At 40.7% G+C, this 27,675-nt stretch overlaps 1 long non-coding RNA gene across 1 annotated transcript; it reads left to right on the forward strand.

The window, feature by feature from the left end:
• The first annotated feature begins 19,089 nt into the window (after window positions 1-19,089).
• Window positions 19,090-27,229, forward strand: Gm31344 (predicted gene, 31344). The gene is made up of 4 exons (NR_168702.1): window positions 19,090-19,227; window positions 20,267-20,479; window positions 22,043-22,299; window positions 25,620-27,229. It is a non-coding gene; the product is annotated as a predicted gene, 31344 (long non-coding RNA).
• Window positions 27,230-27,675: the final 446 nt, after the last annotated feature.

Below are 27,675 nucleotides of genomic sequence, written 5' to 3' on the forward strand. Positions count from 1 at the left end.
TCATACAAATCCAAACTGCAGCTTCATGGGAGACCTTGAGCCACAGACTCCCAGTTAAGCTGCTCTTGCATTCCTGAGTCAGACATTCTGACCAAGAATTTGTTGTTTTAAGCCTCTAACCTTGGGGGTAGTTGGTTATGCAGCAAGAGATGACTACCAATATTTTCAAGTAAGCCTATAATCTTGACACAATTAAAAACAATCTAAAGAAATACCAAGGAGTTTTCCTGGTCATGCTGGGCATCTACAAAGATATTGAAATGTGAAGGAAAATAAACAGAATATGCTTAATTTTTGTAGACATTTTATTTCTTGCAGGTACATACAAAAGGACCAGAAATCATTTCATTGCCTTGATGACTGGAGTAAGAAGCAGTATCCACATCCACCCTTGGGTACAAAGCAGAGAAGTTGCTAATTTGAATGGTTGCCATAGCAGCAAGTGATGCAGGAGCGCTGCAGAGGTATTTTAGTAGACCTGTTCCACCTTTACATCTATCCAAGTGTCTTCAAATTAGCTTAACTTCCTGGGATCACCCCTTGGAGACCTTAATGAGACCAATGGACTAAAACCATGGAAGTGAGTAGGTGTGAGATGTTATGGGGACATGTTTTGCCAGGAAGTGGGATTACTGTTCCTTACAATTGGATGAAGCCCAGGTTTCCTACCTGATCTCACATCTGTTATGGCAATCTGGCCAGTCACAGGCTGAGTGCCTTAGGATTGTCCAGTCTCTAATGAAAATGTGAATTTTTTCTTTTTGTTCACAAGACTATTTCTTTCATAGTGATGAACATACCTCAAGTTGGTCTTGTTTACAGGAATCAAGCTAAAACTCCTTGAAGCTGGGTATTCATTAGTTGACAGAAAAGTAGAGATCTATGTAAAACTGGCATTACCAATATATAGTCAAACAAACTTTGGTAGAATGGACATGTTTTTCTTGACATGGAGTCATTTCTATCCATGAGTGTTGTATACCATTTTGTTCAAGCCAACTTTTGCATCTTTAAGATACATTTTGATGTTTTTCTCATAGAGTCTTTGCTTTTTCATATCCTCATTAACTATAGTTTTCTTGGGTCCTCTGTCATGTCTTTTTGTCATTGTCATCTTCTGGATGGCTCTTCTGTGGGCTGATTTTATACTGTGATCACTATTAGAGATTGGGTTTCCTTTGTCATTAGTTCCAAGGCATTACACAGGTAAGATCATTTAACAGGTTTGCTTTTCTATCTAATTTTCTAAGTAAGGGCTTGAATCTATTTCTCTTGTAATTGTAGTAGTTTATACTTCAAGAAGTACAAAGAGGACTAGTAAGAAACAGTGAATGCCTTTGCTTTCTTTTTGACATTAGCAGAAATTTCTCAGTGTTTTCTTCACTAACTATGATACTTGGTTTAGGGATGTATAATTTATTTTATTATGTTAAATTAATCACAAATTCATATTTTACACTTTAAGAAAAAGCAAGCAATTATATGGAAAGGTTTTTTTTAACCATTTATAGAGGGTACAATATTTTTCTTAGGACTTTTAATAGATAAACATTTGGATTTTCTAACTTCTAATGTCATAATTATTTGAATCTCTCCAGTAAATCCCATTTTATTATAGGGTGTGTTTTCTACATAGTAGTAGATTCTATTTGTTAAAATCTTATCTAGAAACTTTATATCTACCATTTTAAGGGATGGTGGCTGAGAAGTTTCTTGCTCTATCAGGTGTAGATTTCAATGTCATATCTGCTTCGGGAAAAGTACTCGTGTGTTTCTTTTAGTTTTAATTTTCTGGAATAATTTAGGGAATATTTATACTCCTATTGTTTTTGCAAGCATGACAGAATTTTACCTGTCCTTTCTTCCCTTGCTATCTTCCCCAAGAAATAACCTAGGTCTGCTACTCAATGGTACAGCTAACCCTGGGCAACATTCTACAGTGCTTCCATGGGAACGTGAGCATGCAACCCTTCCATCTCTCTAAGCTGTATATATTTCTATGCAAAACAATAGTTTGTCTAGTCTTTCCAAGTTTATTCACATAAAGGACTATAAAATTGTACCGCGTGTTTTAAAATTTTTTCTTGTTTCATTAATATCCTTTTTTGACTGTAAGTGTGTAACTTTTTGCTTTATCCGTTCCTATTAAAGGTTACTGTGTGATTAATCTTAGCTGTTAAGTTCTTCACAAACCAGAAAGGAGATGATTTTGGATTGAACTTGATCTGGTGTCTTTCTAGTTGTTGGTTCTTTTGTGTCTTTCCCCCATCTTGTTCTTTCTTTAATTGCATCAGTATTACAAAACCATTTTATATATGGAAAAGAGCCATTCTCAAGGGGAGGCACCATCCATGGAGCTGTGGGCCTGGATGATGGATGAGGTACCAACCAGGGAGCTAGGGGCCTGGATGAAAGGCAAAGCCCAATACATGGAAGCTTGCGTTCATGGGAGCAGTGGATTTCTTAAGCCAGACATTTGTTTTGCTGCTGTCCTTGCCTCTAGATTCTTCAGTCTCTAAATACCCATGCCAATGACTTACAGGAGCTCTCACGCCTTCTGCTTCAGACTCCAGCCACATCTCTGTCTTCTGGTTTTAAGGCATCCAGATTCTTGGACAGATTACCTCCAGGGCATCCTTGGCTCTCCAGATTGCAGATGATTTAACATCTGAGTCACCCCAATTAATGTCCCCTTACCATTATTTATATCCTCAACACCCTCATCCCTCTGGTGAACCCTAACCAGCACACTTGATTTGCCTACTTGATTTGCACAAAAGTCACTTTTTGATATGTAAGTGCTTTTATACTTATATCCTATAGCTCCTATAGTTTGATTTTGAAGCATGTTGTGTTGATTTGGTGGACAGAAATCTTTAGCCATTATTCTTAATTGTGAATTCTGTCTTTTGCACAATTTTAAAAGTTATCTTCTCACTTGATCTTAGACAAAAGGCTGAGAAGCAATGCAGATGGCCCTGCTTGCCACACTGAACCTGCAGTTATGAATTCTTTGTCTGGCATCTCATTCTCTACACTTACTTTCTAAGCACTTCTATTTACTGTCTCTTCCCTGCATTTCTCTTCTCTGATCATTTTGTTTTGGAGTTGGTTTTTTTTTTCCCGGGTTGAAAAAAAATCTTAATGGTTGAATTATGGCCATTTACATTTATTGATATGATTGACATATTCTGTTCACTTTGCTTTATTTCTAGTTTATTTAAAAGTACAACACAGGCCTTAGGGAATGCATTGCATAAGGTTTTATTCTTCCAAGCAAGTCTCCTATTTTATCCTATGTCACAAACCAAGACACTTGAAAGTTCACCATTGTTACGTTGCACTATTAATCTTCTTTTTCAGATAAATTTCATCTTGTAACCACATGTCTCATTAGGGCTCATGGACTTCTTCACAAGGTTTCTTGAGCTCTTCTGTGTTTAAAGTTATTTCTCTATGGCTTCAATATTTAAAGGATTCTTTGGCTTACCTTTGAAATCTAATAGTTTTGATAGGATAATTTTTATTCTCCTGGTTACTTTCCTGTGCTGATGTAATAGCTTTATTATGCTATCATTCAGATTTGGTCTCCCTCTGGCACCTTGTAATTTAGTCTGTTTTCTATATGACTTTCCTCTTTGTCTTCTGCCTTTCCTCTCTTTTCATGTCTTGGGTGCTTTGTGTTTGTGTGTGTGTTACATTTCAGACTCAGTGTGGGGTGTTACAAAAGTGTGCGCTGTGCAGAGCTCTTCTGCTCAGGTTGGAGTATCAGCTTGCAGTTTTCTTCAGCCTCATCATTATTTGGTTCCAGACCAACTTTCATCAGCCGCCCATGCTCCGACACTCATTCTGCTTTCTCGTGATAAGAATTTGTACGTACAAAGCTGGTTTGTGTCTCTACAGTTCTGTGCTGGGGCAGGTGGCTTGGAAGATTTATCAGATACATTAGAGAACACTCTCATCTGTCAGTGTAATAAAATATGGTTTTTATCCTGAACGATTTTGTTGGGGGTGGGAGTGGGGCTCAGGGGTAGAGAGTGAAATTGTCTATAGGTTTCTATATTAGAATTTATTTTGAAATTTATTTATTTTTAAATTATAAATTACTTGTGCTATTTTGTATATAATTATAGTAATTTATCAAATGCCACACCATAATTTATTTCATTAATGACTCAGTTTTCTTTTGCCTGCAAGAATCTCAAGTTTTCCCCTTCCTTGTCAGTCTTCCCTCTGAAGCATTACCCTCCCAAGACTGCCTGGCTCCTTCCACCTTATCCACTTAAGTCTCCTCCCTGTCTGAAGTCAGTGCTTTGAACTAGCAGCACACCCTCCACACATTCCAGTTCACTAGTAAAGTAGATTCTTTTCTTGCTCCTTCTCCTTCTCCTCCTCCTCCTCCTCCTCCTCCTCCATGTCCCCCCCCCCCTCCTCCTCCTCCTTCTCTTCCCTCTTCTCCCCCTCCTCTTTCTCCTCCCCTTCTCCTTCTTCTTGCTTGAATTTTAGGGGGGAACACTAGCTTTTATTCTATTCATACCATTATCCCCCCAGAATTCCTCATCTTCTATAAAAACTTGCAAGTATGATTTAGAGATATCTAACTAAAACTTAGTGCTTATGTCTTCATATATAAGAATTCTATTGAATAGATTTTTACGTTAATTCTAAGTTTGCCATTTAGTTATGGTGTCATATAGATTCTTACATTAGTTATGGTTTTTCTTGAATATGTTTTTAGGTTCATCGGGAATTTGGGGTTAGTGAATCAGTCGCTAGCTGCTCACCTATTAAGCCTGTTTAAGGTGTACTTGTTCTTTTACCCGGGTGTTCATTTCCAGAGCTCATCATGGACATTGCTACAAGTAAAGGAGGATTTTCCTTTCATTAAGCCTGCTAGGAGACAGGTGTGATTTTAGTCTTTTGAATTTTGACATGCGCTGAAACTGTCAAATAACAAGTTAAATAACAAGTGAGAAAATGTTTTTCTCCCCAACCCCCAAGAAAGATGGTTGTCTGAAATAAAAGCAAAATATTATTATCCTCATAAAATAAAACTCAAGGACCAAAAATAAGCATACAGTTTATAAGTCTTTTGTAATTACGAACTTTATGGTGGAGATATGGCAGTTAAAGTCTGATTTGCATTGCAAAGGTGGCCTCGTGTCAAGAGTGCTTGGACTTTCACTACAGGGACAATCTTTGTCTGGGATTTATGATACTACATAGAATCTCAAACCTGTGATTGTAAGTAAGGGGTATTCCCTTGGAGTACTTATCTTTCTCTAATATCTCCACTTTTGGTCATATTTAGTGTATTCATTACTATATATAATATATCCTGTGTATATAATATTATATATATTATATATTATATTATATTATATGTATATAATATGGTACAATGCTCTCTGATGATGCTTGCTGAGCAGAAGCTGAGATCCTGGCAAATGCAGGGATAAGCAATCCATACTCCACATATTTGATATATGTATATATAATATAGGATATATTATATATGTGTATATATGTATATATATATATATATATATATTCTTTAAAGATGGCCTTTCCTCCTACATTCTGAGTAAGTAAGCATTCTGTTCTCACTCCAGCCTCATAGTGCATAAAAATTAATAGATTGTGATTCTTTAGTGAGTGAATTTCAAAGTAAAGTTAAATACAACATTTAAAGGTTATTTTGTATTATGCTAATTTTACTTTAGAAATTTAAGTTCATAAAAATCCAAAATATTAAAATAACATATCTATTATATACCTTTTTCAAGAAGACATATCTTGTCCTAATGTTGAAAATTAGTAAATGCATTTCCTAAAACTGCATAATGTTATTCCTAGATTTATATGGCCACATTTCTCTTGAGTTATGATGTAGTGTGTCCTGATAAAGCCACTATTAGGGCAGGGAAATGGTTCAGTGAGTAAAGTGCTTGCCACACAAAGGAGAGGCTTGCTTTGGGTGATGGAATTCATCTATGCCTGACACTGTCAATGAAGCCAAGAACCCAAAGTCAGCAAGGTAATAGGCCCTGGGAGAAAACCTACCACTATCATTCTCATAGATGGACATAGCAATAATGTGATTTCTAATGACATATTGCTATACTCACAGAGAATATATCTCATCAGAGAAGTTTCTTCTTAGTGTTGATGGCAATTATCACAAATGACCAATGGACAAAAAGTAAGAGAGACTTTGGAATGCTCATCCCTATGATGTCTTTATTATACCCCACCCTTAAAGGCTCAGGGATCTATGTGGAAGGTGGGTGGAAAGACTTTAATCCAGGAGTTGAAGATGAGTTCAAGGAAACAATGTTTAGCAAGCACATCAGGGCAACAACAGGGCTAGTGTCCATATGAGCTCCCAGAGGCTTATACAGTATGTATAAAAGACCTACTGGAGCTCAAGGCTAACAAAGAAGTATCACTCTTGGCCAAATTTCTGTTGACATTTGATTACAACTAGGTGAGGGAAACCCTTCTCTTTTTTCCTTCCCAAAAGAATGATGCTTTGCATGTTGGTCATTTCAGGGCAGACCCCATTCCTAGAAATAGTCAAACAACACAAACTGAATGGGAGAATAGGGAAGAAAGGAGGGAGGGAGGGAGAAGAGAAGGAGAGGGAAAAGGAAATGGAGGCGAGACAGAGACAGAGAGACAGAAAGACACACACACACACACACACACACACACACACACACACACACACACACACACGAGAGGGAGAGGGAGAGAGACAGAGACAGAGAGACAGAGGAGAGACAGAGAGAGAGACCATAAAGTGTAGTGGGTGGGTTAGGAAGAGGAGGGGCATGAATATGACCAAGATATATTCTACTAAATTATAAATTATAAATTAAAAAAAAACATTATTTTAGAAAGTTTGTGAGTCAGTCAAGTAAGGGGCTATTTGTATTAACATTGTCCAGAAATAGATTGTCCTTTATTCTTGGCTAATTAGAAATTATTAGTAATTGCTACACCTTTATAAAATGGATATCTTTCATAATCACAGTAAAAATTTACTCTTTTGATAGATGATATACATGTCTACTTTGAGAGAAACAGTTTTAACGTTGTCATTGAAGGTTAAAACTAAATTGCCTGTCTGATTTTGCAAATGAATAGACATTGTTTGTCTTACTGATATTTTTGTGTTGACTGTGTAATAATAACCTGTGAGCTCACATGACTTTAACATACACTAACATTCAGGGGTTGGAGTGTTGAAGAAGGAGAGCGGCGAGGCGGGGTAACTGATCTGGTAAAGAATATCAAATGTATACATCTCTAAAATAGGTTATTTCAATTTAACTCATTTCTTGAATACTGGTAAAGTTGCATCTCTTCTGCATACTTTTTTCTTTGACTTATGTATTTATGCCTTATTTGTTGAATGCTAACACTCATTACAAGTAGAGAGATGTTTAGAAAGCCAGTTAAGCACCCATCGTTTAATCTGTGGTAGAGCCCATGGTCAGAGCTACTTGAATCTCATAAAGAGGTCTATGATGGAAAAAGCAATTCCACTAATGGATTAGACATTAGAAAACTCTGGATCAAAGGGTTCTTTCATCATTAAAGTGCCATGGGATGAGTGCTATGGTTTCTTGTGGCAGGTGCCCAGGTTAATTTCTCAAGGATTTGCATTTGGGGAAAGACTGGCAAGTTAGTAGCTATTTGAAGCTGAATTTCTCTCTAAGTCACTTAAAGGAAAGAACACACACCTGGCAAGTAAGGCCAAAACTTGAATTTGATGAATAGTTTGGTGAGGTTTTATGCTTTTGGTTTTATGCAAGCCTGAGCTAAGTCAATGCCTAGCTATCTGATCACCAGCAATTAGCGGTCGGCAGAGGATTGCCTGGGGTACAGAGTGAGGACTTGTGGGGTGGACACACACACACACACACACACACACACACAGAGAGAGAGAGAGAGAGAGAGAGAGAGAGAGAGAGAGAGAGAGAGAGAGAGAGAGAGAGAGAGAGGCGATAAATCTGTACCAGATACATAGTCAGAGCACTGACCTACATATAGGAATGTAGAAAACTGGTGGACCATCTTCTATCCTAAGCACTATTAATTCTTCAAGATATGAGAATAAAAACCTATCTCTGTCTGGTGGACAACATATTTAGGGGTCATTTCAGAATTCTTAAATCTCCTTTCAAGTTTCTGAGAATAGCAATAGAGAAAGAACAAAAAGAGACACCAAGACTTTCGTAGGGAAAATCAAGTGAAGAGATCTAGAGACAGGGAAATGAATCTACTTTAATAATTACTGTCTCTGGCAGAAGGAGTTGGAAACACCTCCCAACTGCATCCTAACTGGGAACCACTAATGGGAATAATTCCCCTGGAAACTGCACTTACCCCAGCAACAGGGCAAAGCAGCCTTTCATCACCACAGCTGCCCATTTGTGATAATGGCAACCCAAGGAGAGTGGCTGCATTTGGTAAACAAAAAGACAGGATGGTCCATGAAATTTGAATCTCAGATAAACACTGAATAATATTTTAGGGATAAATATGCATGGCCCATGCAAATGCTGAGGTTATCCCTGTATCATTTAAAGGACATATTTGCATGGGCATACTCATTTCAAAGTTTAACCATTGTTTATCAGCATCTGAAATTCTAATTTATTGTGTGTCTTGTGTTTTTCTGGCAATCTTTAGCCCAGTACTCTTCTTCCAGACTTCCCTTTAGAAAGAAAGAAAGAAAGAAAGAAAGAAAGAAAGAAAGAAAGAAAGAAAGAAGGAAAGAAAGAAAGAAAGAAAGGAAGGAAGGAAGGAAGGAAGGAAGAAAGAAAGAAAGAAAGAAAGAAAGAAAGAAAGAAAGAAAGAAAGGAAGGAAGGAAGGAAGGAAGGAAGGAAGGAAGGAAGGAAGGAAGGAAGGAAGGAAGGAAGAAAGGAAGAAAGAAAGAATCATTATCTAATGAAAATACACTAACTACATATGCCATCTAGGTTTTTATAACAGACAATATTATTTTATCAATAAACGTCAAATGGGATATTCTAAAAAATTATGCATGTGCTTAATATTATCATTGGAAAAACGTTTTGAAACAAATGCATATCTTTTGACAATCCAGGCTTTGCAGACGCACACAAAGAAAACTGCAATCTCTTCTATTAATCGTTCTCCCACTCTGTGGCCTCAAAGCGATCAATATTCACAGTTGATATAGGTACATGTGTCTTTGCTATGATCACTCACTGAAGTCATTATGCATACTTCCCTTTTTAATTTTTATGAAGTTGGTTCTTTGGCAGTTTAATGTGTGAATATAATACACTCTGGCTGCTCTCTCCCTATACCCTCTCTAACCGCCCTCTCACCCCTGTTGATCCCCATTTTCCCCTACCTATTCCTCCCCCAGTTGACAATTTTTTGGTTTATTGGATGAGTGCCTTATTTTAACCACTCCATGTACTATTGGAGTAGAGCCATTCACTGGAGCTTTCTGAGGTCAGCAGTGGATACATAACTGAAGGAGACAGTCCCTTCTTTCCCTGAGTCTGTGCAAGATAGTTCAGCAGTAAGGGGTAGGGCTTCTATGTTCCTTCTCATCCTTGATGGGCTCATTCTTGTACAGATTCAGTAAAGTCACCCACAGGCAATGAGAATTTGTGAGAATTTTATGGCTTTTCTCCCCCATCTTTTGGCTCCTATAACAAGCTTAATTATATTGTTGAGATAAATTGTTATACGATTAAAACACATTGTGTTTCTATTCCCTGTGGAGGTTTATAATCCTTCAGCTCCTACAATGCAGCTGTCATCAGTTACATGTGGTTTCTGAGCACTCAACATCTGTCTTGTCTGATCAGAGATATGCCATTGAATGCCACCACACTTGGATATGAAGGTTTAGTTGCAAAACAAAGAATTTTCAATCTCCTCTAACAATTTTAAACCACCCATTGAAATTATATTGGTTGGGATATGTTAGCTACAATGCATTGTTAGAACTAATATTGTCAGTTTATTTTTACATTTTCAAAAAATGGAACTAGTAGAAAATTAGAAATTGTATATGTGATTTGCATTCTCTTTGGATCTGTAGCATGGCCAAGCCCCCAAAGCATCAGAAATGACCTGACTATATCCTAGGGTCTGAAGGAGATATTTTTCAGAGATTCTCACTTTATTTATATTCTCATAACAGTCCCACGCTGTACTTAAGGTGTGCACGTGGAACCCAATGTGTGTGATGCACGGCAAGTGAGCATGCTTTTACTGTGAGAGCTTTGAAAACCTTTGTAATTACTTCCTTTCTCTCCCAAGACTTATTCAGCAACTTTCCAAGCTGGGGAAAAGAAGCTGCTAAGAGTTACTTCCCTCATTTCTGCATCTTAGAGTTTGATGTCTGCTGCAACTTGGGCATGAATGGGTACCACTAAACCTCCTGTTGACATTTGGCTCCCAAAGTGGCATCTTTAAAATGAGGATGTAAGGTAAGAGGGATTGTCATAACGGGTTCTTGCTGTGGTTAAACTGGAGAGTTACAGGATTACAAAGCATGGCTACCTTGTGCTTTGTCCCATTCCCCCACCCACTCCCCACTCCTCCCCATCAGATGCTGTTGCCATGTTCTTGGGCTCAGCATCCAGGACCGTGAGTCAAAATACACTTTACTTCTTATAAAGTACTCCATGTCAGGTATTCTGCTGCAACAACAGAAAATACCCTAAGTTAAGACCATGTCCTTGTTCCTGAGATGCCTTGAGCATTCTCTCTGTTAAGACCAGAGAGCTTCTGACCTCCCTAACATGTCTTTAAGTTCAACTCCACCCACATGCCAATTTAAAGCTCTTCCAGTACCACCACTACCTCCTCCTCCTCCTCCTTTTCCTCCTCCTCTCCCCTTCTCCCCTCTTTCCTCCCTCTCTCCTCCTCCTTTCCCCTCCCTCTCCTCCTCATCTTCCTCCTCGAGATGTGAGAAAATGTTGACTCCAGAGGTTCTGCCCAAGAGATGATTTCTCTCCAGCTGATTCTCATCCAACAGAACCCAATATGGTCTCAGCATTGATTACTGGTTTGGAAAATGGATTGAGGGGGATTTGTTATGACTGCAACACTTCCTTTTAAAGAACATCTACTCAAACATTTGTTTCAAAGGTAAGAGTGTCTAATAAGAAGACATCGGTGGCAGCCGTGAGAGTTATGGAATGGAAGCAAAAATGATCATATAAGCCATAGAGAAAGATAATAGGGTACAGCTCTTTGAAGGGATTTGTTCCCTATCTGCCAGACTCAAGTCCTGAGAAATAAACACACACACACACACACACACACACACACACACACACACACACACACACACACACACACACATTTTCCACTTTGCTATGGACCTTTGAGTAATTCATTCACTCAATTCTATATATTTTTTTAATTTTTTAAATTTATTTTTTTAATTAGGTATTTTCTTCATTTACATTTCAAATGCTGTCCCAAAAGTCCCCCAGACCCTCCCCCCCCCCAACTCTCCTACCCATCCACTCCCACTTCATGGCCCTGGCATTCCCCCATACTGAGGCATATAAAGTTTGCAATTCTATATTTTTTAATTGGATGTTTTCTTTATTTACATTTCAAATGTTATTCCTTTTCCTGGATTTCCCCCCAGAAACTCCCTATCCCATCCTCCTCCCCATGCTTCTATGAGAGTGTTGTCCCACCCACCCACCCTAGCATTCCCCTACACTGGGCATCGAGCCTTCACAGGACCAAGGGCCTTGCCTCCCATTGACACCTAACAAGGCCATCCTCTGCTACATATGCAGTTGGAGCCATGGGTCCCTCCATGTGTACTCTTTGGTTGGTGGATTAGTCCCTGGGAGCTCTTGGGGGGGGGTCTCATTGGTTGATATTGTTCTCCTACCTATGGGGTTACAAACCCCTTTAGCTCCTTCAGTCCTTTCTCTAACTCCTCCATTGGGAACCCCATGCTTGGTCCAATGGTTGGCTTCGAGCATCTGCCTCTGTATTTGTCAGGCTCTGGCAGAGCCTCTCAGGAGACAGCTATATCAAGCTCCTGTCACAGTATGCATTTCTTGGCATCCACAATAGTGTCTGGGTTTGGTAACTGTATATGGGATGAATCCTGAGGTGGGACAGTCTCAGTATGGCTTATCCTTCAGTCTTTGCTTCACACTTTGTCTCCATATTTGCTCCTGTGAGTATTTTTCCCCCTTCTAAGAAGGACCAAAACATCCACACTTTGGTCTTCTTTCTTCTCTGGTCTCATGTGTTCTGTGAATTGTATCTTGGATATTCCGAGCTTTGGGGCTAATATCCACTTATCGGTGAGTGCATACCATGTATGTCCTTTTGTGATTGGGTTACCTCACTCAGGATGATATTTTCTGGTTTCATCCATTTGCCTAAGAATTTCATGAAGTCATTATTTTTAATAGCTGAGTAGTACTCCATTGTGTAAATATACCACATTTTCTGTATCCATTCCTCTGTTGAAGGACATCTGGGTTTTTCCAGATTCTGGCCATTTTAAATAAGGCTGCTATGAACATAGTGGAGCAAGTGTCCTTGTTATATGTTGGGTCATCTTTTGGGTATATGCCTAGGAGTGGTATAGATGGGTTCTCTATGTACAATTTTCTAAGGAACTGTCAAACTCATTTCCAGAGTAGTTGTACCAGCTTGCAATCCCACCAACAATGGAAGAGTGTTCCTCTTTGTCCACATCCTCACCAGCATCTGCTGTCAACCTGAGTTTTTTACCTTAGCCATTCTGACTGGTATGAGGTAGAATCTCAGGTTTGTTTTGATTTGCATTTCCCTGATGACTAAGGATGTTGAACATTTCTTTGGGTGCTTCTCTACCATTTGATATTTTTCTTTGTTTAGCTCTGTACCCCATTTTTAGTAGGATTATTTGATTCTCAGGAGTCTAACTTCTTGAGTTCTTTGTGTATATTGGATATTAGCCCTCTATCAGACATAGGATTGGAAAGAATCTTTTCTCAATCTTTTGGTTGCCATTTTGTCCAATTGACAGTGTCCTTTGCCTTACAGAAGCTTTGCAATTTTATGAGGTCCCATTTGTCTATTGTTGATCTTATAGCTTAAGCCATTGTTGTTTTAATCAGGAAATTTTCCCTTATGTCCATGTGTTCAAGGATCTTCCTCACTTTCTCCTCAATAAGTTTCAGTGTCTCTGGTTTTATGTGGACTTCCTTGATCCACTTGGACTTGAGCTTTGTACAAGGAGATAAGAATGGATCAATTTGTATTCTTCTACACGCTGACCTCCAGTTGAACCAGCACAATTTGTTGAAAATGCTGTCTTTTTTTCCCAGTATATGGTTTAGGCGCTTTTGTCAAAGATCAAGTGACCATAGGTGTGTGGATTCATTTCTGGGTCTTCAATTCTATTCCATTGATATACCTGTCTGTCGCAGTACCAGTATCATGCAGTTTTTATCACAATTGCTCTGTAGTACAGCTTGATGTCAGGGATGATGATTCCACTAGAGGTTCTTTTATTGTTGAGAATAGTTTTTGCTATCCTGGAATTTTGGTTATTCCAAATGAATTTGCAAAAAATTGCTCTTTCTAACTCTATGAAGAGTTGAGTTGGAGTTTTGATGGGGATTGCACTGACTCTGTAGATTGCTCTCAACAAGATGGCCATTTTGACTATATTAATCCTGCCAAACCATAAGCATGGAAGATCTTTCCATCTTCTGAGGTCTTCTTAGATTTCTTTCTTCAGAGATTTGAATTTCTTGTCATACAGATCTTTCACTTGTTTGGTTACAGTCACACCAAGGTATTTTATATATTTTTTGTGACTATTGTGAAGGGCGTCATTTCCCTAATTTCTTTCTTAGCCTGTTTATCCTTTGAGTATAGGAAGGCTATGAATTTGTTTGAGTTAATTTTATATCTAGCCACTTTGCTGAAGTTGTTTATAAGCTGTAGGAATTCTTTGGTGGAAATTTTGGGGTCACTTAAATATACTATTATATCATTTGCAAATAGTGATATTTTGACTTCTTCCTTTCCAATTTGTATCCCTTTGACCTCCTGTTGTTGTCTAATTGCTCTGGCTAGGACTTTGAATACAAAATTGAATAGGTAGGGAGAGAGTGAGCAACCTTTTCTAGTCCCTGATTTCAGTGGGATTGCTTCAAGTTTCTTTCCATTTAGTTTGATATTTGATTTAGTTTGATGTTGGTTACTGGTTTGCTGTATATTGTTCCTACTATGTTTAGGTATGGGCCTTGAATTCCTAATCATTCCAAGACTTTTACCATGAAACTGTGTTGAATTTTGTCGTATGCTTTCTCAGTATCTAATGAGATGATCATGTGTTATTTTCTTAGGGTTTATTTCTATGGTCGATTACACTGATGGATTTCTGTTTATTGAGCCACCCCTGCATCCCTGGGATGAAGCCTACTTGATCATGATGGATGATTTTGATGTGTATTTGCATTGGGTTTGCTAGAATTTTATTGAGTATTTTTTATCAATATTCATAAGGGAAACTGGTCTGAAGTTCCCTTTCTTTGTTGAGTCTTTGTGTGTTTTAGGTATAAGTGTAATTGTGACTTCGTAGAACAAATTGGGTAGTGTTCCTTCTGTTTCTATTTTGTAGAATCGTTTGAAGAGTATTGGTATTAGATCTTCTTTGAAGGTCTGATAGAATTCTGACCTAAACCCATCTGTTCCTTGGCTTTTTTTATTGGGAGATTTTTAATGACTGCTGCTAATTCTTTAGGGGTTATGGGACTGCTTAGATCTTTAATTTGATCCTGATTTAACTTTGGTATCTGGTATCTGCCTAGAAAATTGTCCACTTCATCCTGATTTTCCAGTTTTGTGGAGTATAGGCTTTTGTAGTAGGATCTGATGATTTTTTGAATTTCCTCAGTTTTTGTTCTTATGTCTCCCTTTTCTTTTCTGATTTTGTTAATTTGGATACTGTGTCTCTGCCCTCTGGTTAGTCTAGCTAAGGTTTTATCTATCTTGTTGATTTTCTCAAAGAACCAGCTCCTGGTTTTGTTGACTCTTTGTATAGTTCTTTTTGTTTCTTCTTGGTTGATTTCATCCCTGAGTTTGACTATTTCCTGCCGTCTACTCCTCTTGGGTATATTTGCTTCTTTTGGTTCTAGATCTTTCAAGTGCACTGTCAAGCTGCTCTCTCCAGTTTCTTTTTGGTGGCACTCAGAGCTATGAGTTTTCCTCTTAGCACTGCTTTCATTGTATCCCATAAGTTTTGGTATGCTGTGCCTTCATTTTCATTAAACTCTAAAAAGTCTTTAATTTCTTTCTCTCTTTCTCTCTCTTTCTCTCTCTCTTTATCTCTTTCTTTCTTTCTTTCTTTCTTCCTTTCTTCCTTGACCAAGTTATCATTGAGTAGAACATTGTTCAGCTTTCATGTGGGCTTTCCATTGTTTTTGTTGTTATTGAAGACCAGCCTTAGTCCATGGTGATCTGATAGGAAGCATGGGATTATTTTAATCTTCTTGTATCTGTTGAGGCCTCTTTAGTGACCAATTATATGGTCAATTTTGAATCCTGTTCTTACGTGCCACAAAACACTTACTGATCTGACACGTTGTTCTTCAGATGGCCCTAAAGCAGTGATTTCAACCTTCCTAATGCTGTGACCCTTTAAAACAGTTCATGTTGTAGTGACCTCTAACCATGAAATTATTTTGTTGCTACTTCAAAACTGTTATTTTGCTAGTGTTATGAATCATAATTTAAGTTCTTGACATGCCAGATATCTGATATTCAGGGGTCATGGCCGACAGGATGAGAATCACTGTACTAAAGCATAAGGATAATCAAGTTTAGTTACTACACTCTGGGAATCTGGATTGGGTATTTTAGGTTGACCCTTATAAATTGGTATCAGATCATGTTTGGCTTCCAGGCTGGCTGTTTTTATATGGTTTGTCATCATTTTTCATGCATATAAACATATTTTGAGATCCACAGCAATATAGTTGTGAAGTGTGCCATCTTAGAACTAGACATTACATTTGAGTATTGACCATTTTTGAGTCAGGGTTTCACTGTTGGTGGGGCTGATACTGGACTCATGTATTCCAGTGGTCCTCCTGCCTCAGCCTCCCCAGGCTGTTTGCTTTTGAAAGCCTAAGTGGATTTTAACTTAATTCTCTGAACGTCATTTTACCCATATGAAAATGAAGGTAATTCATAATTCATGGAGTCACAAGGATCAAAAGTTTAATCTTCATCTAGAACTTCCATACATTGCCCAGCACACTAAGTGTGTGATATTATTTTGAGTTATCACCCTTATTTCAAGAAGAGTCTATGAACATATATCCCCATTTGCAAATAACAAAACTAAATCTGTCAAGCAAGAACAAAAAGGAAACCTCAACTAATTTTAAAGCATGGTTGGGAGCTTCGGTGTCTCTCTGTTTCAGAAAGAAAAGCCAAATGGCAGGGAGAAGGAGCTCAATTCAAAAGCAGGACGGGTGGAGACAGGCGGTCCCCATGGCTCTCTTCACACTGAGGCAGGGTTGTAGAGTCTAGAGACTGCTCGTCTGAGTGTCCGTGTGAAGAATCTGTGTTGCGTTTCCTGTTCATACAGGGAGGGCCTGGAGGGCAGCACAGTTTCAGATTTATGGTCCAACAGCTGAACAGCACTGGCTCTCTGCTGGGACACACCTTGGATTTCACCCAGCCCACTGGAATCTCGATCCAGAAGTCGAAGAAACCAATAGTAGTATTAGCAATCTCCTGGCAGGAAAATTGCACTGGTTCCTGACTGTGCCCAGGTAACTCAGCTTCCTGGGTTCTGCTTGCAGAGAAGTACCTTGACTTTGAATTATAACCTGCCTCTGCCACGGGCCATGTCAGCCATGCCTCCAACTCAGGGGTCTGTTTTACAAGATAAAGAATAAAGCTGTAGAAGATCAGGGATATTGAACTGGATTGTCTGATTGACCCAGAAAATTGGACTTAGAGATGCTAAAAAGAAGCATAAGGTCAAAGTCAGAGTATAGCTTACAGAAAGTGGTAGAATCAGCCCACACCTTTGGTGATGAGTATTTGTGTGGGGCAAGGCCTGCCTTTGCCTCTCTGGACTTCAGTTTCACTAACTGAGAACTTTGCAGAAAGTCTGCCTTCTGGGTGTCTGGAGGTTGAAAGGCAACTGAATGTGTCCAGTGCTCCTGACTCTATTTTCCTGTTCTCTCTATGCAGAAGAATATTCTGGCAAAAGCTATCAGTTGGGCACATGTAGACGCCCAGCTAGTGAAAACCAGTCCCCTTCTCTAACTCCCCCACCCCCATACTCACCCTTGGTCCTCTCTTCTTGGCTTTTTCCCAGAAGACCTTGGGCTTCCAGGCTGGCTGCCAAGCCAGGAAGATGCTGTAAGTGGTTTTCAGGGACTCCACCCCCACCACTCTCCTACCTCAGTGTGGAGCCTTATTCCCTGCCCCACCCTAGAAGATAAGGTCTGTGGTGGCCCCAGCCTGCTGTGCCAGCACTTGCAGTAGGATTTCTCTGAAACCACCATCAGTGATCTGTGTTTATTTGTGGCATGCAGGGGAGCCAAGAGCTAAGAAAAGAACTGCATTCCAGAACTCTCCATGATCCCTGTAGGTCTGTCAATCAAGCCCTGTACCTGGAAGGAGACCTGGGTTCTCGCTTTCCAGTGCTTCACAAAGGAAACCACCCAGTAGTTATAATGTGATAATTCAGTCTAGTTTTGAACCATTATCAAAGATGAGAAGTTTTTGAGGAAAAAAAATAGAGATTTAGAATACTAATTCTTATAAATTTTTTATTTTACAGTTCCATATTTCAAGTTTTTTATTGCAACCTTTTATATACATGTGTATAAAGCAGCATAGATGGTGAGAAAGATTTGCCCTTGGCCCTGGGCTCCTGCTCTGCATAGCTTTGCCTGCAGCATCTTGGAGCACAAGAACTAATATGAATCTTCAGTAACCCTTTCGGTGTGTTTATTATGAGCGGGAACAAGCTGGGGCCAGCTCACACCAGCTCAGAAGGACCCACTTTTCACAACAACCCCTTCCCGCTCCACACTCAGCAACTTCCTTTCCTACTTGAAATGGAGGCTGTGGGGCTTTTCGACCACAGAACTCGGTGCTCAGTAGCTGGTGAGTAAAAGAAGCAGGATTTTTCTACTTCTCTTGGAGAGTTTTTAAATACCCACAATCCACTGCTCATAGTCAGCTTTATATACACGAGAATGAGACTTAAGTGTTTTTCTGAGCAGCTCCATTTAATCAAGCAAAAAAACCCCATTCACACTGCACTCTTCATTCTGGAAACCCTCAAGTATGCGACAACTGCCTTCCATCTCGTCTCTCCTTTGTGTTAGCTGACTGCTCTCTGTAAGTATCTTCAAGGTATTTCCCCAGAAGGACAGACATCCAGGGGGCTGATGTGCTAACCCTAACACTTCCTGGAAAGAAACCGTGGTCTGGTCTGTGTGGTCAGTGAGACCTTCAACAGCCTCTCTGTCCCACTTAGACAGCAGACATCTCCTGACTGTCCCTGTCAGCTAGCTTCCTTTAACCTGCAACTTTCTCCATGTTTCATATTTGCAGATAACTGCAGGCAGCCTTTGGGACAGACAAAATTCCCATAATTTTAAAGCAGCAAGGGCAAAGGCCAAAGCAAGGGCCCGTCTCTTCCCTGATTACAGTCTCTCTGCTTTTCTTTGGGTACAGTGGATCAAATGACGCCTGTCTTAAATGGCTGGCTGGGCTTTTTCCTACAGCATGCTTTTCCCCAGCCCAGCCACACAGCAGATTCCATTTTCAGCTAAGAAGAGGGGGGGGGAAGGGCGAATACTAAAGGAATCTTTCAAAAACCCTCGACCTGACCCCTGTCTGAACAAATAATGAATCTCCAGAAAAAGCAGTGCGCTGATGGGTCCAGGCTGTGCCTGTGGATTTATGAGGTGACATCAGTTTGAAGACGAGGTGCAGGGTCTGAGCTTCGGGTGACACACTCCTGGATTGTTTTAACGGGCCAGCTCTTGAAGGACACCAAATCCCTCCCCCAGCTGAGTGTTATTAAAGTGGCAGAGATGGAGAGGAGAGCTTTCCCAGATAAATCAGCTTACTTGCTCTGGGCTCCCTTCCCATTACCCCACCCACTGGAAAGCACTCCCTGGGGGAGGAAATGAAGGACTGAGAAATGCTTGCAGGTACATGCTTAATGCCTTAAACTCTTGCTTTGTGTTAAGAGCAACTCCTGGGCTGAGCTTTAAAGAAATAGATGGATTCTCAATCTGACCAATTTAAATAATCCCTGAGAGAGGACTGAAGGGAGGATTTATGTCCTTGGTAACTAAAAGGCACAGCCAAGTTTAGCCTGGAGGCTGGGTCTCTGTACTCAGCCTCACAGAGAAATTCTTCAAGAAGATCCATATACCTCCCCCCCTTTCCCTGTGTAAAGAAGTTACTGGAAGGGGGTGGGGGTGGGGAGGGGCGGGGAGAAGCTGGTGTGAGCAAGAGGAGTGTTGCAAAGCTTTTGTCTTGGAGGCAAGAGTGCTGGAAAAGCAAGGCATAGAAGAAGAAATTGTGTTTCTATTTTACACTTTAACACGGGCAACGTATGTGTAGGTCTGTGGGCACACAGCCTCCAGGTATGTGACCGTCATACCTAAACATGTGTGTCCCTCAGAGAGAGATTCTTAGATTTTAGCATCACATAAACATGCACTTATTAAGGAGTAAAAAGGCCCCAGGGGCGACATATGGGAACAAAAGCACAATACACTGTTAGGGAACCGTGTTCGAGAGTGGTGGGGGACAGCTTAGGAGAACTTTCAGAGAAAGTGGGGGAACTTAGTTGTTGAAGAACTCGAGAAAGTAGAAAAATAAAGGGCCTATCAGGTAAGCCTGGATCACCTATATGTTTTCTGGGTAAGTCAATCATGTGAAAACCCAAGGAAATGCTCTGACGACCATACTGTGAGACCTCCTGTCTCTATAGCAAACTATTTCCAAGTTTCCCGAGGGTGAGAACAGCAAAGTAGTGTTTGCCAACAGCATGAACAAAATAGGCTGTGAGAGAGGATGCACTCGAATCAGGACAGTGCTTTGTGTGCTGAATTATAAATAAGAGCCATTCATTCATTCATTCACTCATGTACCTGAAGATTAAAATGGTTAGCATTGCTGCTAACTGCATTCGCCGTCTTGCAGAGTGGAGTTCTTGAATGTGTTCATCCTTTCTAATAGAAGCCTTGTCTCCTTGGACCAATAACTCCTCAGCCCCAGAACTCCATCACACCTTCTAGTCCAGCTCCTGGTAACTCACTTTGTACTCTGCTTCCGTGAGATCTTTCAAACATCTTCAATAAAGATGAGGTTATGAGGCCACGCTGTGTTTGCTTCCTTGCTGAACTTATTGGCCCAGGTCATCATGGATGTAAGGATGCCACATGTGTGAAGGTGAGTACTTTTCCATTGTGTATCTTTATTCATCCATCTATTGATCAACACTTAATGGCTTATCCCAGAGATCGTGAATGACTCTGCAATGATAAACTTTTAGCAGAGGTGACGATCATTAAGGCAGGGCCTAACTAGAGCAGAAATGACCCAGGAGAAGTGAGATTGGAGATATCATGAAATCACCTAGGGCTCTAAAGCACAACCTTGGCTCCGCCATTCCCTTCCATTTTAGTTTTTACAGACTTTCTTTGTTACATAAAGCACACACTTCTGTAAGCCTAACAAAAGGAGAGTCAGTACTGGAGATGTAAAAGCCGAATGCATATAATAAAGAGTGTTTGCAGATGAAAGCTGGATAAGTGGAGGTGGTGGCTATCTGCAAGCCCTGATAAAATTACGTTTTGGCTGAAAGATCTTATAAACCCTGTCTTGAGTCTGAGCAGTGCCATTTCATGCCTCCATGGCAAGCATTCTCTCTCTGAAAAATCAGTGACCCAAGAAAGCATTTGGTGGTGGGGTCCCTGAGTTAATCTCGGAGATTGAGGCAGAAACACGGCTGCTTTGGATGGGGTTGGGGAGGAGAAGGGAGGCACGACTGCTCTGTTTGGAGAGGCCTGTCATCAGTTGGCGTGGTCTGAGCACTCAAGTCTTCTGTCAATAAGCACTTTATGGGGGAGATAAATGGATTTGGAATTGGGGTGGGAGGAGGGTGTCTGGGAAAGAATACAGACATTATCTGAACCCTTCTCCCAAGCTGCTTCATTGAAGTGCTCAAGGACACAGACCATGCATTGAGGAGAGACTGGCTGGTTGGGAAGGAGGTTAGACTCTCTGCCCCTTTCAGGGGGAATAAAAAGCTCTAGCATTCTGGTCTAACAGCACTAGGCAATCTCGGAGAGTCAGGCCTCTGTGGCTTGCTTCTTCCTGAGAGGTCACAGGGGCTGTGATGAGTTCTATCACTGTCTTTACAAGAATAGAAATAACTGGTCACCTGAACAGAGAGTGTGGGCATTCATATAAAGGGAGTGGGTTGTGGTTTTGCCTTTAGACCCTCTGCTATGTTCTTATTATACTGTGCCCTTCTTCCCACGTAAAGGAAGGAGGTCCCACCAACATTAAGAGGCACTGCTGTGGCATATGATCAGTAAGATCTCAGAACATGATAGATGGAGTGTTCAGTCAAAGAAAAGGAGACCAAAGGTCATTCTGGGTGCTAAATCTTGCTGGATGGTGGAATGATGGGATCATAAATGAACTGAGAAGGCAGGACAAAAATTACATTTGTGGGAGGGTGTTACAGGCTTGGTTTGGGCTACATCCCATTTAAGGTCCTTACGAGGATACACTAGTAGAGAGACCAAACACAACTGGCTATCATGTTCAAGTTTGGAAAATAAATTCTGGAAATGCATGGGTGCTTGTAGAAGGAGGGTTGCTTGCCCACAAGTGCATGTGTGAAGAAGACCAGAGGTCAACACCCATCAGGGATCTTTCTCTCTTGTTTTCCACATTATGTTTTGAGACAGGCTCTCTCACTGAAACAGGAACTTACCTTTTCAGCTAGCCTGGCTGCCTAGCCCATGGGATCTGCCTGCCTCCTCTCCACCAGCACTGATGTTACATGTGTGGATGCCTGGCGTCAAGGTGAATGTTGGGGATCTGAATTCAGATCCTCCTGTTTGTGCAGCAAACATTTTACCCACTGAGTCATCTCCCTATCATCTGCCCTTGACCCTCCTTGAACTGCACTGAATTTCTACCCTTTGACACCCCTGCTGAATCCTAAGCTGAAATCTGTCCAGCACTTCATGGAACAGGTAGGCCTGATACCTACAACTTAGAGTCTATTTTCATCCTCTCAACTGGTTATAAACCCTCTCAGGAGCCAGAACAGTGCCCCCAAAGGCTTTTAGGTTCAAATGCTGATTCTATCAGGATTTGAGATCACAGGCAAATCACTCTTCATTCCACATCCCTCCCCCACTTCTGGGCCTAGGAAAATAGAGATTATTAATCAGTTAGTAAATGAGATAATATACATTTAACCTGGTGCCTGAAACATTCAAGCATACAGAAAATTTGAAGAATTGTGGCAGATGCTACTGGAATTCCACCCACATTTCCATCCTCAAAGTTGCTTTGATATATTTGTCACTCTCTACATAGCCACTAGAATATGCTGAGTTCTCATATAAGGAAGACCAGACAGGCTTGAGACATAATCTCCCAAGAAGCTACCGTCAGCCAATCTACAATAACTCTGAAACACATTCCATATACTGGCAGTGTATACTCTGTTGTCTCCTGGAATCCTCCAGCAACTCAAACGCCAGCTGCCCCCCAGTAATGGGCATATTGGGCCCCTTCTGTCAGCTTGCCTTTGCTGACCTCTCACTTCCCTCAATGTGTTTCCAGAAACCAGTTACCAAAGACACTACTTGTACTTGTCTGGGAGACAAGGTGAATCTAAACCTGTGACAGAGCTTGTTGTTAGCAGTGGCTTCTTTCCCTGAAATCCATCAGTGTGCTTTGTTTCCACAATCTTCTGGTGGTCAGTGTACACCCTGAAAATGCTTCAAAGTCCACAGAAAAACTAAAACCAGAACCCAAATGCCAACAGGGCCCATGCAGAGAAATTACTTAGTCTGCCCTGGGAAGTGAAGAAAGAGTTCAGAGAGTCACTCAATGAACATAAAAATAGAGCAAAGACTATTGTTGGTTTGTCACTAGACACACAATTCCCCTTGGGGACAGATCTACCTCCTACACCTGAAGCCACTCCAGATTCACTCCCAGGACCTCTGAGGACACCACACCTACCTGTGGTTGTCTTCCTGGAGACATTTGCCATTACCTCATCACTATCCCCTCCGGTCAATGTTCTTGTGTAACCCGCTTCTATTATCCAAATATGGAAAATATTTTACAGAGATTACATTTTGGTCTTACCACTTCCTGAAGACCTCAAGGTTCTCACCTTAATCCTTAATCGTATTAGCACATTCTTCAGATCACCCAGTGGGGTGGGGGTGGGGGCACTCGCTGGATGCCTGGTGCAGTCATGGGGTGTTGCTTCTTATAACAGCCAGTCAGGGAAATCTTCCTTCTCGAACTCCTGCCCTGACCTCTTGCTGAACTCAGCCTCTGGGATCTTGAGGCTTGCCTTAAGAGGAAGATAAATTCTAGAGTCAGTGAGCTGTGAACTAGTGTGCACTGGAGCTGTAGGATCAGCAGCAGGAGATGTTGCTGCTGCTGGGTAACACAAAACTCACGATCATGCACTTGAGAACAGCTGGTGGCGTTGGTGTCCACAGTACTGCCAGTCCAGGATATGGCCTTTCTTGGGAGAGTTTCTCAAAGTTTGACCTATGGACCTCCCTATATTAAATCAATAAATCTCTCTCTCTCTCTCTCTCTCTCTCTCTCTCTCTCTCTCTCTCTCTCTCTCTGAGTGTTCATATGTATACAAGTCTACATGTGCATGCGGAAGCCAGAGGACAACCTCAGGTACCCTTCCTTACACTCTCTATCCATCTTTTTCTTTTTTCCAGTTCTTCACTGGCCTGGAACTTGCCTATGGATAGTCTTGTCTTTGCTTCCTAAATGCTGAGATTGCAAATACACATCACAATTCCCAGCTTGCTCTTTCTATCTATCTACCTATCTATCTATCTATCTATCTATCTATCTATCTATCTATCTATCTATCTATCTAACATTTATCTAATCTATCTATCTACAAATTGATTGTAGGTTCTGAGGATTGAACTCAGGTTCCATGATTCAAAGTCAAGCATTGTATCAACTAAGCCAGCTTCCCCAACCCCTAAAAGGTCTCCAGATACTGTTTGAAATGTAGACTTCTAGCTCAGTTCAGTCACTTGGAGACCTTACTCTGAAGGTATCTCAGTCTGTACTTTAATAAGCTTTCTGGACGACAAAGTGACAAACTGATTAACTTATCACATTGGTGGCAGCGAGTACAGGGACAGTTGTGTCCCTGTGACAGTGGATTGCCCTGTGGATGCCCCTTATGCACTGCAAACTTTATAGCATTCTCAACAGTATGGCATCTTGACATAGACCATTTTTGCTTGCAAAAGTCTCTGAACTTTTGAGGTAACTTGACACTGGGTGGGAAGTTTCTAAAAACATGGTCTTAGCAAGCATCTTCTGCGGGCTTAGCACTTTTTCTTGTTTGATTTTTTTTTATTTTTGAAACTCATGCAAATTCAACTTGGTCCTTCTTTAATACTACACAATTTAATTCTGTGTCGACACCACCTTACCCTGGATTTACACAGTAATCTGTTCCCAATTCCTCCACATGCTGCTCCCAGAAGGCAAACATTACAGGGTGATCATTATATACTCTTGAATTGATTTGTATCCTTGCAAAGTAAATAGCATGTTACCCTGTGTATTTTAATTTTAGCAAATTGTATTTGTCTATAGAGCTCATCCAATACTTACTCAGCTGTTGGGTATTGCATTCAGCGCTGTGTGGTCCTTTATTTTGTTGCTCTTTGTGGTAGGCAGCTCAAAAATGGCTCCCAGCGATGGCAGCGTCTTAGTCTTCATGTGTTTGTGCAGTCACTTGGCACTGATGATGGGTTAGACCTAGTAACTTGTTCCTGGTGGAAAAGCATGCAGCCAAAGTGATAAGTTTCTGATGAAGCCATAAAACCACAGCATTCTCTTTTGCTCTTTCATTTGCTGACTTTCCTGGAGACCAGCTGAATATTTGCAAGTTACCTTGTGGGGAAAGTAATATCAAGGGCCAGAGAAAGTCTTCCAGGCAATATCTAGCAAGAAACTGAGGTCTTCTGCCTGATATCAGAAAGAAACTGAATCATGCCAACAGTCTTGTGGCTGCGCTGGGGAGCAAATCTCTACTAACCCAGTTGAGATTTGAGATGAGCATTGCTAACACCAAAAACTTGATCACACAACTATAGAAGACCTTGATTCAAGGATCCAGCTACATCATACCAGCTCTTGACCCAGGGGTTGCTACAATAAATGATTATTGAATTGAGAGGTGAATTTGATATATGTTGTTGCACAGCACTAAATAACAAATATGCTTCTAACCATTGCCTACCTCTCCCACATCCTTGCTTACTTCCCAAAAAAGGGCAGCTACATATCTTACTCTGACTACTACAGATGTTGTGAACACCTTGAGCGAAACCCACTTCTGGACCTGTGCAGACAGTTTCCTGGTATGTGTGGGCACATGGGAATGCTGGGAAGACTAAGAAAGCATTAAAGATCCAGAGGCTGGAAAATGTAAGAGGATTGAAACTTTTAAAAGAAGGCGACTTCTCCTGAATCATCATTTTCTTTAAGGGTGGACAGTCTTTGAAGGAAAAAAAAGACAGTTTGATAAATGAATATTTTCAATGATGGGTTAAGGAATACTAAGGCTGATCTGTGGGGTAAGTTTAAGGTTTGGTGTCTTGTCTTGGAAAAATACTCAGCTATTTTATTCTTCTTACCAGGCTTCAGGCATGAGCAGCTAGGAGCCTGTGGAGGGAAGGAAGTCTTGTTCGAAGCCAAGTAGACACACCCATAACTATTAAAATAATGTTTCTCTGTTTGGATGTAGTAAATGGCCTCAAGCTCCTGTGAACATGTGCAGAGACCCTGCATCTATGGGAAGACCTGTTGTGTTATTTTTTACAGTAGGCCGAGATATATTTGGAAGCCACTGGACTGTGGCTGTTCTACATCAAAAGGCATGTCACAACAGAACAGCACCATGCCCCATTTACAGGAATAGCATGCAAAGCTCTGGCTGCTGAGGGCAAATAAAATGTGTTCTTGTAACATAAACAGCTTCACCTTCCCTCTGAGGACTGAAGGGCCATGAAAGATTTATTTATGTGGGTTTTTGAAACATGAGGACACGTGCAAAAACATGTTAAACACACATTCAAGCACACAGACAGTTGAGGAGGCTAGTAAGTATAGAAGAATGATTGTCCAAAGTGAAATCTAAATTCTAGAATCTTCTGGTAGGTAATATTGGAGAAGAAAATATCAAAGGCACAAAGGACATTAGAAGGCACCTCATTATTTTCTGCTTTGTTCCCTAGTGATTTTTGGAAAGGTAAAATGAAAGTCAAATCAAAACTAAATTCCTCATCTTAAATGTCTTAACATCTAGTCTCAGGGTATCACATATATTCATAATTTTGTGTAACTATCATCACCATCCATCTCTATTAGTTTCTTGTAAAACCAAACATTTATAGTCATTTAACACTTAAGCTCCAATTCCCCATCAACTCCAGCCCCTGGCAACCGCCTTATAACTTTCTACTCCTATGACTGCTATTATCCTATGTAATGGCTTATCTTGGTTGCCAACCTGAAGCACTGGGAAGAGGAAAACTATCAAAGAATTGTCTCCATCAAGTGAGTATATTTATTGACAAGTGGGGGGGGGTAGCATTTTCTTGATTGCTGATTGACATAAAAGGGCCTAGCCCACTATGGGGGAAGCCAGGCATATGAGCTCAGCTGGATAACATAGGTAACTGCTGGTGAGCTCAGAAGCAAGACAGTAAGCAGCATACCTCTATGGTCTCTGTTTCATGTTCCTTCTCTGCTTCCCTTGATGACTGAACTGTATAATAGTATAAGCCTTTTCTTCCCCGAGTTGCTTTTGGTCATGGTTTTAATCATAACAGACAGCAAACTAGGACACTGTGTGTATCAAATAAATGGAACCTTACAATACCTGTCTTCCTATAGCTGGCTATGTCATGCAACATATAATGCCCTCAGGTGACTGGCATCAGAATTTCCTCTGTGTGGCTGAATGATACTTCACTCTATGTGTGGTGGTTTGAGTAGGTATGACCCCCACAAGCTTATGTGTTTCAATGCTTAGCCCATAGGGAGTGGCACTATTAGGAGGTGTGGACATGTTGGAGGAAACATGTTGCTGGGGGCTAGGGAGCAGGCTTTGAGGTCTCCTATGCTCAACCTACACCCAGGATAGAACACAGTCTCCTTCTGCTGCCTGCAGACCAAGATGTAGAGCTCTCAACTCCTCCAGCACCATGTCTGCCTGGATGCTGCTATGCTTCCTGCTGGGATGATGATGGTTTTATGCCTAAAACCATAATCCAGCCCCAGTGAAATGTTTTCCTTTATAAGAGTTGCCATGGTCATGGTGACTC

The sequence above is a fragment of the Mus musculus genome, chromosome 1 (genome assembly GCF_000001635.26).
Source record: "Mus musculus strain C57BL/6J chromosome 1, GRCm38.p6 C57BL/6J".
NCBI classification, from domain to species: domain Eukaryota; kingdom Metazoa; phylum Chordata; class Mammalia; order Rodentia; family Muridae; genus Mus; species Mus musculus.